This window comes from Crocuta crocuta, unplaced genomic scaffold (genome assembly GCF_008692635.1).
Source record: "Crocuta crocuta isolate KB4526 unplaced genomic scaffold, BGI_CrCroc_1.0 scaffold2443, whole genome shotgun sequence".
Lineage (NCBI taxonomy): Eukaryota > Metazoa > Chordata > Mammalia > Carnivora > Hyaenidae > Crocuta > Crocuta crocuta.
Window position 1 is genome coordinate 26,178 of NW_027529494.1, and position 10,020 is coordinate 36,197.

Sequence of the window (10,020 nt, forward strand, 5' to 3'; positions counted from 1 at the left end):
TTTTGTCCCACCAAGTTCATCAGGCACCTGGGAAGAAACTAGAGCCAAAAAGACCTTGAGTAGCAATTGTTGTCAATCCACTGGGCACAGCCTTGATGCTGACCTTGACTTGACCTTTTTTTTCCTTTGCCTGGTCTCCCTTCAACTTGCCCCTTGTCCTTCCAGCCCTGGATACCTCTGACAGCAAAGAACAGCTCCCCTTGCTAGTATTGGGGTACAAAAAAACCCTGTCAGATGGAGTTCTTTTAATTAGTACAATAAACAGAGGAATCCACCACCAAATAGCAAAGCATTTTTTGGGGAAGCATTTTGCTAGGTTGGTGGGCTCTAGGCTCATTTATTTGAGGGCAAAATCCAGATGTTTGAAATAGTTAAGTATACAAGTGTTACAATTATACAACTATACAAGTATTATGAGCATTGCAGATTACTAACTTAGGAATGTATCAGACAGTTGCATCAGATGATTGTAAGGGTAAATGATATGCCTATATAGAATGATGTCTTTTTTCTTTGAAAACTTTTTCTCATTCAGCTCTAATACCTGTGTAATATAGAAAGCTTTGAAATTTTTTAAGGTATAAAAAATAAGAATGACCCTTAATTCTGCCACGTAGAGAGATAAACACCTGCTGGTAAGATAGTGATGTATTTGCATTCAGCCCTTTAATATGTGTATGCTTATATATGAATATATATGTAAATACATATATATTTTTTGAAAAGGACTGANTTCATTTACCATTATATTGTGAGCCTTTTTCAGGATCATTAAGTAGTCTTGAGAAACATGATTTTTAATGGCAGATTATTTTTCCTTCATGTAGATGTGCAATACCTCACTTAACTCTTCCTAAATGTTGGACAGCTAGGATGTTCTTGTTTTTACCACTGTAATAACCCTGCAGTGGATGACACTTCATGTAGATCAATGTGTGCATCTCTAATTGCTCTCTTACTGTAGAATCTTAGGAATGGAAAGACTGGATCAAAGGGCAGAAACATTTTTTAAAACAGATATAATTCACATACCATAAAATGCATTATCTTCAAGTGTGTAATTCAGTGCATTTTAGTATATTCACAAGGCTGTACAACCAGTAATACTATCTAATTCCAGGAGAGAAAAAATTGAATGCTTCATAAATTTGCATGTCATTCTTTCAGGGGCCATGCTAATCTCTGTATCATTCCAATTTTTATATATGTTGGCTGAAGCAAGCACATTAGGAACATTTTGATGTCTCTTGATATGGCAAATTTCTTTCTAGCAAATGCGTACCCATATCCCTTCCCACCCAGCAATGTACAAGAATGCCTATTTCCCTGCAACTTGATACTTAATTTAAAAATATATATTGCTAATATCAGTGAAAATGACAAGGCACCTGGGTGGCTCAGTTAGTTGGGCGTCTGTCTTTAGCTCAGGTCATGGTATCACAGTTCATGGGTTCAAGCCCTCTGTTGGGCTCTGTGCTGACAGCTCAGAGCCTGGAGCCTCCTTCGCATTCTGTGTCTCCCTCTCTCTCTGCCCCTACCCACTTGCACTCGCTCTCTCTCTCTCAAAAATAAATTTGAAAATTTTTTATAAAAGAAAATGACATTTTATTGTTTTGTCTGTTTGATTAGGGTTTCTTCTTCTCCCACCTGAAATCTAGCTGTTCTATGGGCATCTGTCATCCACTGTCTTTCCTTGGACACATTTACCATGGGTAATCACAACCAATGCAGCAGCATTGGCTGCCTCCTCTCAGGATAATGACCACATGTCCATACCCTGCCCTAACCTCTTTCTAGCACTGTGGCACAGACGTTGAGCTGCTTGCTGGGCATGTCTAGCTACATAATTTGACAGCATTTGAAACAAATTCATGTCTAAAATCAAACATTTCCCCAGCTCCTACTCCAATTTCCCTATCTAGATTAGTGCTACCACTTTTCTTCCATGTGCTTCATGGTCCTGTTAACCCGGTTCTCTCTTCCATATTTAATGAGTAGTCCAACCTTATTGGTTCTGTGTCTCATGTCCTCTCTCCGTCTTTCCCTTCTGCTCTATCCCCACTGTCATGCTCTAGCTCTACCTTTTATTGTATCTATTGCTCAAGCCTCCTCACTTCATGTTTTCAGTATTTATCCACACGATTCAATCTACACATGGCTACCAAAATAACCTTACCAACATACTTCTTTTACCATGTTGCTCTCCTATCCTGGATCTTCTGAAGCCTCTCTCTTGCCTATTGGGTTATGTGAGATAAATACTTTACCCTGACACTTAAAGCCCACCGTTTTCTTGCATCATTTTAACTTTACTTCCTGTGTGCCTTATAGAAACTATCTGTTCTTCATTCAGAATATTCTGGCTTTTCCACTCTTGTTTATGCAAAACCTGGCGGTTTATATATACAATGGAATACTACTTGGCAATGAGAAAGAATGGAATCCTGCCATTTGCAACAATACAGATGGAACTGGATGGAGGGTATTATGCTAAGTGAAATAAGTTAGTCAGAGAAAGACAGATATCATTTGTCTTCACTCATATGTGGAACCTGAGAAACTTAATAGAAGACCAGGGGGAAGGGAAGGGGAAAAATTGTTTCAAACAGAGAGAGAGGAAAACCCATAAGAGACTCTTAAATACAGAGAACAAACTGAGGGCTGATGCGGGGGCGGGTGGCAGAAAGGGGAACGTGGGCGATGGGCACTTGTTGGGATGAGCACTGAGTGTCGTTATGTAAGCGATGAGTCATGGGAATCTATTCCTGAAACCAAGAGCACAATGTATACGCTATATGTTAGCTAACTTGACAATAAATTGTATTTAAAAAAACACCAATAAATAAACTGAGTCTTCAAAATTTAGCTCAAAGGCACTGTGAAGTCTTCCTTAATTAACCAGCTGTGCTTTCTCCTTTTTTAAAACCTCATTTTGTTAGCATTCCCTTCAGACATGACATTCTGGTTAGGGTTTAGTGGTTACTTAGGTATTTCTATTCATTCCCTCTCACACTGTAAATTCTTTAAGCACAGGGATTATATCATCTTCATTTTAGTATGCTCCATAGTACCTCTTCAAGCACCTTAAATGTGGATGGAAGCTCCATAAATGCTTGAATAAAAGAATGGTGAAGACTTCCAACTTTTTTTTTTTTTAAAGAACTACTAATGACTCAGTTTCGGGAATGAATTCTGTGCTAAGAAGGTACAGATGCCAGGTGACCCAAATGTCATGGCTTCTTCTTTTTCCCTCACTCTCCACATTCAGTCCATCAACAAGTACTGTCAGCTTTACCTCTTTAAGATCTCTCAAATCAAACTTTTCTCAACCCTACTGCTTCTTCCCTAGAACAAACCACTGTTATCTCTTACTGACAAGAGCCATTTTAAATGGTTGCCTGGTTTCTACTCTCATCCTGCTTAAATCCATCATCCAAGTTATATCTTTATAGAACTTCGATCATGGTAGTCCCCTGCTTAACAATGTCCAGCAGCTTCCCATTGCACTGAGAATTATATGCATACCTCTTACCTTGGCCTTTGAAAACTCCACAATGTGGTCTTGGCATTTTCCCAACCTCATCTCCCGCTACTGTCCACCTAGCTCACTGTGGTCCAGCTCTGCTGAGCATTGGCCCTTCCTCATTTGTCATGTTTGCACAAAGCAGAGGGAGTCGGTACTGTTGGTTCTACCAGGGTTCTTACTATTGTTGGCTATTGTTGTAGGGTTCCATGTCTTTAGTAGTGGAGGTGAGTTGAAGACTACCCAGAAGTAATTGTAAGGGCTTTGAGACTTGACTTTGGGAAAAACCTTTGTGGGTTCCACCATCCCCCTGAAAAAGTGACATCTCCAATACTGAGTTTAAGCTGAAGAAAATATTTGGCTTAAAGGGAGAAGAAAGGAAATCTTGTATTATTCCCATATCCTCCTTCCCAAAGGATACTACGAATATTATTAATAGAAACCAGAGCCGGAGGACAAACATCCTCCACCTTCTTTATCACTCTGGGTGTTGGTTTAGGAAATTGGGCATCACAGCAGAAGCTGACTCAACAGATGGTTCTCTGTGAACCTGTTGTAATTTTTCCTATGTGCTCTCCTGAATTCTACCTCAGCCCTCTGGTGTTGCACTCTTAGCTTTTGTATATACAGGGAAGTGAGAAAAACTTTCTTTCATTATTCAGATTCTTTATTTGCTCTCCTTGCTTCTGCAAGCCATGAAATATGCACTGTCAGTCTCCTTGCCTTTGGGATCACTGTCAAGAAACAGTCTATGATGGCTATGTCTTACTAGACTGTACATAGAAAAACTAAAATATGCTCTCTACCCCACTCTGAAAGAGAATGCCAAGTACTGTGTTTCTAAAATACTAAGCATTTTTAGCCCCTAATATTTGCAAAGCTCTCCTATATCATTCATAGGTTGCCTCTTTCCAGCCTTTTTTAGAAAAAGAAGTGTCCCCATGTTTTAAATACTCCAATGTGAAAATGGGTACATGAAAACAGAAGGTCAAATATAAAGACCCTAATCAGATAAACTTATCATTCTCTAATTGGAGAGCCCAAAGGTACCTCCTTACACACACAACAGCATTTGAGGGAGTCTTTATTTCCACTGCAACATTCCCTTTCTTATTCCTTTCCCTGGATTTTCTTTTAGCCAGGGATGGATCCTGAGGTGGAGGGTGGAGAGGGAGGATCCAGCAGATTTACATGAAGGAGTTTGACCTGACTGTTCAGAGAGGCAAGGGGAGGTTGGAGGAGGTAGGGAGGCAGAACTAAACCAAAGCCCCTTCTACATAAAATACCCACATTTCAGATGACCAAAACTATGACTTTCCCAGACTGACAAGAAAGCCACTGTTGTAAAAGTTGTCTTTAAAATTACACACACACACACACACACACGCATACATGCATACATACATATATACATGTTCCCCCTTGGTTTGGTCTATAATAAGAAAGGGTCTCTGGATCACCAGGATGTAAGCTCCCCCACTAACTGTGGGGCCTTAGTAGCTCTGTATACCTCCATGGTGATCAAGCAGCTTTTCCCCTATTTTGTCAGATAAACAAGCCATGCATTGTTCTCTCCACCGGTCTGTGTGCAGGCTTCCCTTCCTGTAGAGCTGGCCAGAATGAGCTTGGACTCCTTCATGTGGGGCAGGTGGAATGTGCTGTTCAGGGGGAAGCTGGAAGAACCACAGAAAGTAAACAGAGCTAATCAAGGACACTCTTTTGTGCTTCTCCTTATCTAAACACTTTCAAAAGAGGAAAAAGCCTAAAGTATGTTATGGCCCAGACCTCGGATTAAGCACAATCTCAAGCAACACAGGCCATATTTTCCTTCTTTCCCTGGGTTGGGACAGAGCCATGGTTCTCTTTCCCCATTTGCCTCTAAGTCTCACTTAATGGATCTGCTGGGAGCCAGAATCAGAGATGGGTAATTCTGTCAGAAGATACTGGGGCAACAGCGCACTAGGCCACTCCTTCCAGAATTTTTGTGTCTCCCTCTCCTCATCTCTCACAAGTCTTTACCAGAGGACTCTTCTGGGAGCTAGCTTTTACCTTCATGTGCCCATCCTCCTCTTGCACCCTCGCCAAGTTCTTATTTTCTGAGTGCTTGGGAAGAAGCAGTCATCTTTACCTTCACCCAAACATAAGAGGTTATACTTGGTCATGTAATTTGGAACTCAGCATTGCTAAATGAGAGGGTGCCCTTTTATCCCCACCCCAGCCCCCAGCCTCATTTCCAAATCCTAAATTGGCCACACTGCTTGTGTTCCTATTTATCTTCCTTTGCCCAAGAATTTTTCAAGTATATGCCACCTGTGCCCACCTGCCTGTCATATCACCTCATCTGGTGATTCCACATCTCATCTGCCCACCCCACCTGTACCTCAGCAAGTCCCGTGAACATGCTTGCTCTTCTACTCATAATTTTCTCAGCCTCACCTGGCTACAGACAGGGTCCAACTGCTATCAAACTCATTGTTCTTTATTTTGTTAGGAAGTAGGGATCAGCAGGCCTCATCAGGGAAGCACTGTTTCACACTGGGTTGCTGAGTGGAAGGAGGAAGGCATATGGTAACCAGAAGATTAGAGAAGGCTGGGCACCCAGGCCTGAGGGATGACATTAGAAGAGACCATTTATCCTTATGCGTTTTCAGACCAGGGGTTATTCTTTAGTATACTGTTAATGGTACTGTATTCTCTAAGTGTATAATCAAAGAATGGTGATCACACCAGCAGCATTTGCGTTACAGTAGAGCTTGTTACAAAGTCAGATTTGGAGACTGCTCTAGACCTACTGAATCAGAATCTTCAGTTTAGCAAGATCACAGTAATTAGTATGCCCACTAAAGTTTGAGAAGCTCTGCTCTAGAGTACTAGGTTTGGCTTTTGAAATTTCTTTACTTCTTTTAAATGTTTTAATTAAGTTTTTTAATTTAATTCCAGCATAGTTAACATACAGCCTTATGTGAGCTTAAGGTGTAGAATATAGTGACTCAACACTTCCATACATAACCCAGTGTTCATCCTAACAAGTGCACCCCTTAATCCTCATCTCCTGTTTAACCCATCCCCCCACGTCCCCTCTGGTAACCATCAGTGTTGAACCTTCTTTTAACTAGTCCTTTCTCTTTAAACTTCATTTGGATTGAAGAAGTCATTTTTTTTTCTTGCTGTTAACAATACTTTGCCCATTATTATTTTGGGTAGAAGATAATATTAACAGCAGGTACCATTTGTTGAATGCATGCAGATGAGAAAATGAAGGCTCTATGACATGCCCAAGGCCAAACAAGCAGTGAGTGACAAATCTGAAACTCTAAGCCAGATTGATATGCCCATAAAATCCCAAAACTTTCCCCATACAGTACTACCAAAGGAGGGCCTATGGGCTTACTTGGATGACACCTGCCTTTTAGGGAACAGACAAAAGTCAACCAGACTTCCCTAGGCAGTACAGAGAAAAGAGAAGGGAAGGGGCCTCAAGGCATGATTTCCCCAGAGAGGAATGGCCTAAGCATTCTTCTTGTCCTGAGGGATATCACTTAAGCCTTCTTTGGCCAGAAATTGCTGAAATTAGGATCAGAGGCCAAGGGAACCTGAGGTGGGGATCAGGAGTATTACAAAAGGAACCCCCAACCCTAAATCCCTGAGAGAAATTAAACCCTAATGCCTGACTTTGGGCTTGGGATATGCAACAAAATCATGTGCGGCCACTCTGGTTTCTGGCTGTCACACAGGTCAATAAGGACATCATTTGAAGTCCCATATTGGGGCCTAGGACTATTACATCATAACATGCTATAGCTGGAAGGGTTGTTTGTGACAGTGGAATCCAATGTTTTATTTTGCAGAGAGGAAACAGAAGCTCAGAGAGGGGGAGTAAGTTGTCAGAGGCCAGAGCAAATTCATGGCAGGGCCAGGGATGCTGACTCCAAGCACTACTATTCTGGAGTTGGAGTCTCAGCTGTAAAGTGAAGTTTTCTTTGGATCTGCTCAGGTGCCCATAGGAAGTGCAGACCCTGTAAATGTGACCAAGACTGGTTTGTAAGTCTGTATAGCTCAGCAGGACCTTCACCCTGGAAAATATCTAGGTTACTTGCCCCCAGCCATGTAAAATAAGCTGTTGTTCTTACTACTTGCTCTTCTGGATCTGGAGTCTGTTAGGCTTGGCTGCTCTGGACTTTCCTTTTCTGGGGTCCAGAGGACCTACAGAGATGGCTGGGTGGGGTCAGCTCAGTTCAGGAAGCACAGGAATTCTTTTAAGTGTATGTGTCTGGGGTATTTTTCTCTCTCACTTACGTGTATTTTTAAAAATTCTTTTTAGACACTCGCTTTATCTTTCCCAAACATCATTTCCTTACTCCTTTCCTGAGTTCTAGCAGTGGCTGGGGACCCAGCTTCCTTATTGGCCCCTGAGCTGTGGAAGGGGGTGGGCCAGGACTCAGAGGAGGCTGGAGTAGGGAACAGGGGGGCTGTTTATGCTGCTGGAACTGCCTTTCATCCTTCCCTGTGCCACCAGGGTGCTGGCTGGTTTCTGGAGCAGTGTCTTCACTCCTGGCTCTCCTTCCTACGGCTGTGGCCACATCTGGGTCCAACAGTTGATGGCCATACTTTGCCTTCAATAATACTCCTCTCTATTCTTGGAACTGGGACCTGACTGTGCCTGAGCCTCTTGGATCACACTCAGGAGCTTGGGCTGATGGCCCCTCATCTCAGGAGGTCTTAACGGGAAGGCAGATGGGTCTCAGCTAAGGGAAGATCCAGCCTGCAGAAGCTCTGGGGGCTGGTTGGAGGGGTTTTTTAGCACCTGAGCTGGCTGGATATCCAGCTTTCCTCCTAAGCCATCTCTCCACCAGGAGCAACTTCCATGGTAGGTACTGCTGGTAGCCATGGCTGCTGCCCCTCTTCCCCCTTCTGCTTTCTTTCTTCAGTATCCCTTTCTTTTTGCTTCCTTTTTTTTAAATGTTTATTTCTGAGAGAGATACAGAGACAGAGAGACAGAGAGAGAGAGAGAGAGAGCATGAGCGGGTCAGAGAGGGGGAGATAACAGAATCTGAAGCAGGCTCAAGGCTCCAAGCGAGCTGTCAGCACAGAGCCCGATGTGAGGCTCGAACCCACGAACTGTGAGATCATGACCGGAGCTGAATTCAGACGCTTAACCAACTGAGCCACCCAGGCACCCCTCTTTTTGCTTCCTAAGAAAGGAACTTTGAGGTAATGAGAATGGTAAGGTATGTGTTAATGACAGTAACTGAGCCAGCCTTGGGAGAAAGGGTAGGCACTGGCGCCATTCCCTCCATGGCTAGGCCTTGAGCTACATGGTTGGTGGTTGGCATTTTCTCACCTCTCTGCTTCCTTCTCTTCATCCCTCTTCCCCACTGCCTGGAGAAGGTTTGGTTTAAACTCAAGGACCACTGAGACTTTCCCTTTCTGACTGCTTCTTGTAGAAATGGCTAGGAGAAGCCTCAGATATACAAGCTTGTTGAGCCAAGTCCCTCTTTGGGGAGGAGAGGTCTTGTGATATCCTAGAAAGGGCTGGAGATTCTGAGCCTCATCTTCATTATGTGTGCTCTTGGCAAAGCAATTCAGCTGTGTGTCTGTTTCCTCATCTCTAAACTGGGGATACTAATCACTCTTACTGATAAGGTTGGAGTAAGGACTGAATTAACTAATATATGCAAAGTGCTTAGTGCCTGGCACGTCTAAAGTGGTCAGTGAATGGTCCCTGTTCTGTTTTTATAAAGTTCATGGTATGTCAGGCATTAAGCTGACATAGGATTGCATTCACACACAGGATTGCATTTAATCCAGGCTATAATTAGTAAGGGATAGTTCTCTTCCTCATTTTACAGACAAAGAACCTACAACTCAGAAAAGTGACTTGCCCAAGGTCACACAGCTAGGCGTAGAATATCAGTGCAGACTGTCTCCAAGTCTAGGGAGGTTTAACAATAATACTAGACCGAGTATTAGACCCTATTATAGTTTCCTCTCCTTTCCCAAATTAGGGCTAGAAGACTTCAGCTCTTGCTACAGTTTCTCTGCTAGGATTTTCCTTCCAGTAGCTTCTGGTTTTCTCCCAGTGGTCCCAAAGCCCTATTGCCTTGCTTCTGTCTCCTTTGGGATTGTTTCCTACTCCTGGAGACAACCTTGAGAGTAGGGGCCTTTGTAAGCTACATTTCAACGTGTGGCAAGGGAGTAGCAAGTAGCCGAACCTTGATAGCGCGTAGACAAATCCGGTGGGAGTACTGTTGAACAATCCAGAGCGACAAGTCTGAGCCAATAACCTTTATTATAGTTTGTACTATTTATTGACCACTTGTTATCTATCAGGCTGTGTCTCAGATGCTTTGAGAATATTATTCCTAATCCTCACAATAACCCAGCCAGGTAGATTATTGTTCCTTTTTTTTTTTTTTCAGATAAGAAAACCAAAGCTCAGATGGGTTAAATGCCTTGCATAGAATCATACATCCAAAGTGGTAGGATTAGGATTTGAA

General features: G+C 42.7%; 1 pseudogene; it reads right to left on the reverse strand.

Annotated features, from left to right (window-relative positions):
- Positions 1–1,124: 1,124 nt before the first annotated feature.
- On the reverse strand, positions 1,125–1,223 carry LOC144228896 (U6 spliceosomal RNA; annotated as a pseudogene).
- Between the last annotated feature and the right edge of the window lie 8,797 nt (positions 1,224–10,020).